General features: G+C 42.7%; 1 long non-coding RNA gene across 1 annotated transcript in view; it reads left to right on the top strand.

Moving 5' to 3' along the window:
* The first annotated feature begins 3239 nt into the window (after window positions 1–3239).
* Window positions 3240–5525, top strand: part of LOC116689669 (uncharacterized) — a 5413-nt gene continuing 3127 nt past the window's right edge. The window contains exon 1 of the long non-coding RNA XR_004332066.1: window positions 3240–3253. This is a non-coding gene — a long non-coding RNA (uncharacterized LOC116689669). The remainder of the gene's footprint in view (window positions 3254–5525) is intronic.

Raw genomic sequence — 5525 nt, 5'->3', positions numbered from 1 at the left:
AAGTACGTGAATGTATTCTCCTTTCACAAATGAAAAGAATTAGTAGAGGCCATTGTATGATGGTAATTTTGTTTTTTCATTACTGACTGCGCCGGCCCGGGTTTGCACGCTACCTTTGATTCCCCTATGTAACCGCCCAGAGTCGACGGATGAAGCGGGGGGGGATCATCGAGTAAATTCTACACCTACCCAGCAGTGCCTTCGGACAAGATGACTTACCTTAAAGCCAGTATGCAATGATCCAACCGATTCTTTTTCCTTATTTCTTGTAATTCGGAGACCCACAAACATCTACATTGAAAGAAAGATCCACTGCCACCCCGAGGCCAGACATAACGTTCCCAAATCAAACAAAACAATTACTGTAACTCGGAGCCAGACAGTGGTCCCGAATTGAGAGACACGACCCCTGGCAACCTGTGCCAGACATAACGTCCCAAATCAGATGGATAAAGTATCTCTGATGGAACAAAAAGAGACGGCGTCCAGCACAAGTGGTCCGAATTTGAAGACACGATCCACTGCGAACCTGAAGGCCGAACATACCGGTCCCATCGATGAATAAGTATCGCTGATGGGAACAGACTGACCCGAATCATAAAAAAATAAAACATTATGGAAAGATGGATACCCTGGCGACGTAAATATTTAACCAGCCCACAACGCTTCAAACGCAATTTTTTCACTTTATAACGAGTTTTCCCTCACTTCCCTTCATCGTATCGAGATTGACTCACACCGTTGTACTCGGTAAACCTGCTCGTGGCCCCCTGGTGTGTCTTTTCGGCACGCACAGACCGGTTTTCCAAATTTTGAGCGCTTGAAACCGTGGGCAATGTACCCGTACAGGTAATGACTTCAGTAGTTCACCTGTTTACACTAATATGTTGGGAACATGCCTCTTTATTTGTTCGGTGTATTGACACAGGACTGATTGGAGAGCTGGCCAGTGGCCCTGGACCTCCAGATCCCGCTGACCTGACTGACATAAAAGGCTCTAGGGGGCGCCAAAAACAGAACAACTCTTGGAAACGATGGTAATTTAATAGTTATTAATTTTATTGATGGCAGACAAGCTTAATCTTATACATCATTGTGATAAGGTCAAAATCAATGATCATTTTACTTACCATACCTAATATAATTACTTCAATATAATTTTTAAACATGGTATACCTCAAGAATCTGCTAATTCTTCGCGCCAAAACAACAATATCTCTTAAACAAGTCTTTATTAGATGCCCTAATATCCCTTTACCACCATAAAATCCATCTAATACTCTTCAAACATACTGTAATACAGGAGAAAAATTGAATGGCTATGGGACACACTGCCGGATTTGTCAACCCCGTTTGGGGCCGGCCCTTGGAGGAGGGTGCCTAGTGGATGGCCGAACACACCTGATGATTCCAAGGTTCGCTACTGATTATGTGTCCCCTACATTTAGAATAAAACTTATTAAATGGATTGTAATCTTAACTGTATAGTGAAACCATAAACACAAGCCGGACCCTAACCCGACCACCTAACCTCAACCCTGGTGAACTATCCTAAACCCAACCATAGTTTACAGGCCTACCCTAACCCTGACCCTGAAACCAACCCCAGAGTAAATTGGGCCTAACCCTGCCTCTAACCCTAACCTCAACCAATGGTGAACTATGCCTAACTCAACCCATAGGTTTAACATGCCAAACTCAGCCTAACCCCACATACCACTAACCCTAACCATGATTTTTTATACCTAACCCAACCCAGTTTTAAACATCCCTAACCTTACTTTCTAACCCAACTGGAGACAATGTTAGAAAGATCTAGGACTGCAAACACCTGAGGCCAACAAAGGGTCCAAAGCGATTACAATGATTTTTCACTGCAACCCTAGACCCGACAACGGTCCAAGAAGAACTAATAATTTTCCACTTGCAACCCTGGAGACCAACAAACGTCCAAAGCAGATAGACTACTTCTACAACCTTAGGGCCAGACAAAGGTCCCAAAGCGGATATACTAATCTTTTACTGCAACCCTGAGGCCATATAAACGTCCAGATCAATACACAGGTTTCACATCTGCCCAACCCGAGGCAGACACAACGTTCCAAGGCAATATAAGTGGTTCACTGCCAAACCCGAGATCAGACAAATCGTCCAACGCAATGAACTACTTCAACAAACCTAGACCAGACAAACTCCTATTCTTATTTTAAATAAGCAGCTCGGACTAACCAACAAACCAATGGAAAACAAACTCTTTTAATAATTAAAATGTTTTAAAACTTAAAAAAACATTTTCCTGGAAGACAAGAACTGTGGCTATGTCTGGGATTTGAAAAAAACGATTAGGCTTCACAATCACTATCACTCATGAATACAATGGGGAAAGCATTCTTGAATGCTGTTAAAAGTACTAATACTTCCAGTTCAAAATCCGAAAGATTATGTAAGGACTTGGTGCAATGGTAAGTTCATACTGACGTGCATCCGCCCGTGCACATACCTTGATCCCTATCTAACCGCCCAGTCGACGGATTACCGGGGTGGATATCGATATAATTCTAACACCTATCCCACCAGTGCCTTCGGACAAGATGACTTTAACCTTTAAAAGGCCCAGTATGCAATATCCAACCGATCTTTTCCCTTATTCTTGTAACTCGGAGACCAGACAAACGCCTAAATTGAAAGAAACATCCACTGCAACCCTAGGCCATACATACGTCCAATCAAACAAAACAATTCTGTACCTCGGAGGCCAGACAAGTGTCCTAATTGAAAGAACACGAGTCCACGCGAAACCTGATGCCAGACCAACGTCCCAATCAGATTAAAAAGTATCTCTTATGGGAACAAAAGAGACGTAGGCCAGACATGGTGTCCGAATTGAAAGACACAGATCCACTGCTGAACCTGGAGTCCGAGACTACGGTCCCAAATCAAGATTATAAAGTATCTCGTGGGAACAGAACGAACCCAGAATCATAAAAAAATAAAAACATTATGGAAAGATGGATACCTGGCCGACGTAAATTTATAACCACGCCCACAACGCTTCAAAATCACGCAATTTTTTCACTTTATACCGGTTTTTCCCTCACTTCCCTTCATCGTATCGAGATGGGACTCACAGCCGTTGTACTCGTAACTCTGCTCGTCCCTCCCTGGTGGTGCTGTTCGCACCACCAGACCGTTTTCAAAATTTTGAGCTCTGAAACCGTGGCAATTGTATCCCGTACAAGTAATGACTTCATGAGTCATGCCGTGTTCACAACTAATTTGTTTGGGAACAAGTGCCTCCTGTAGTTGTGCGGTGTAGGAACACGGAGTGATGAACTCCAGTGGCCCTGACCTCCATATCCCCTGAGCCTGACTGAACAAAAGGCCTCTAGGGGGCGCCAAAAAAAACAGACAACTATTGGAACAGCTTGTAAGTAATATTTATTAATTTTTAATGATGTCAGACCATTAATCTTATACATCATGTGATAAGTAAATCAATGATCATGTATTTACAATAACTTACATATTACTTCAAATATAATGTTTAAACAAGGGTATACCCTAAGCATATGCTACTTCTTTCGCACAACAAAATACTTCTTCAACAATATCTCTAAAACAGTCTTTTTGAGATGCACTAATATCCTGTACCACCAAGAAATACATCGTAAAGACTCTTCAAACAGACTGTAATAAGGAGAAAAATTGAATTGCTACTGGGACACACGCCGGGGATTGTATCAACCCCGTTTGGGGCCGCCCTTGGGGAGGGTGCTCTAGATGGTATGAGCCGCGAAACACTGATGAATTCAAGCGTCTCTACTGATGATGTGTCCACTTATTAGAAGAAACTAGTTTAAAATGATTTAAATCTTAACTGTATCTGAACCGAATAAAACACAGAGCGACCCTAACCCGGACCCTAATCTCAACCAATGGTTGAACTGATGCCTAAACCAACACTAGGTTTACAGGCGTGGACCTAAACCCTCTGACCCTAAACTCACACATCAGAGTAATTGGGCCTAACCTGACCTCTAACCCTAAACCCAATGGTTGACCTATGCCCTAAACTCAACCCATAGTTAACATGCCTAAACTCAACCCCTAACCATACTCATACCACTAACCCTAACCATGATTTTATCACCCTACCTCAACAGTTTTGAAACATCCTAACCTTATGTTAAACCCAAACTGGAGGACAATTAGAAAGATCACGACTGCACCACTGAAGGCGTACAAAGGGTCCAAAGCAGATAAAATGATTTTTCACCGCAACCCTGGAGACCAACAACGGTCCAAAGAAGAATAAATATTTCCACTGCACCTCGAGACAGAAACAAACGGTCAAAAGCAGAATAGAACTCTTACTACAAACGAGGCCAGCAAAGGGGCCCAGAAGCGGATATACACTATCTTTACTTGCAACCTGAGCAGACTAAACCGTCCAGAGCAGATACAAATGTTTCACCGCAACCCTGAGGCCAGACAAAACGTCCAAAAGAGATACAAGTGTTTCACTGCAAACCCTGAGAATCAGACAAATCGTCCCAAAGCAGATTGAAATCACTACTTACAACAAATAAAAAAGCCTGACCCAAACCTACTATTATTATGTGAAATAAAGCACTCGGGACTGAACCAACAAACCATGAAAACAAACTCCTTTTTATATAAAATTTTTTAAAACTTAAAAAACATTTTCCTGGACTGCAGCAAGAACCTGTGGGTATTCTGGGATTTGAAAAACGATTATGCTGTCACAACACTATCACTCATTGAAAACAATGGGGAAAGCATTTATGTGAATAGCTGTTAAAAGTACTGACAGTACTTCCATTTCAAAATCGAAAGAATTAGGTAGAGGACATTGTAGGAATGGTACGTTCATACTGACGTGCGCCGGCCCGTGCACCTACCGTTGATCCCCTATCTAACCTCGCCAGTCGAGTGACTGAAGCGGGGGATCATCGAGATTAATTCTAACACCTAACCCTAACTAACCCTAACACCCTACCCAACTAGGCCATGTTGGGTGTCTAAATCCGGCTTGAGGAGAGGATTACAAGAAACAATTTGAGCTGGCTGCGACCTTCCTACGAGGACTTATGAACTTTCTTTTCGTCAAATTTTGACATTTTTTCATATCTCGAGAACCGTAAGTCGTAGAGACAAGCGGACACTTCTGGCGTGTCCAGAGACCCCAAAATGGGGAGGCGGAGCTTGGTTTCATCCCTCTATCTCCTTTCGTTTTTTGTCTATTCAATTTTTTTCGTCAAGACGTGGTGTTTACCCCCTATCCTAACCCTAACCTAACCTAACCCTAACCCTAACCCTCTAAACACTCAGGGGGACAACCTGAGCACCGGGAACACACTGCCAACGCAATACAATCGTCCTAGTCAAAGTAAGACAAAATGAAAAAAAAACAATGTCACAAAAGTAGGCCATGTTGGGTGTCTAGGTCCAAAGCAGATATAAATAAGTTTTCACTGCAACCCTGAGGCCAGACAAACGGTCCA

Source organism: Etheostoma spectabile, chromosome 5, assembly GCF_008692095.1.
Source record: "Etheostoma spectabile isolate EspeVRDwgs_2016 chromosome 5, UIUC_Espe_1.0, whole genome shotgun sequence".
Taxonomy (NCBI): domain Eukaryota; kingdom Metazoa; phylum Chordata; class Actinopteri; order Perciformes; family Percidae; genus Etheostoma; species Etheostoma spectabile.
Note: the sequence above shows the minus strand (reverse complement) of the source record. Positions and strands in the feature narration are given on the sequence as shown.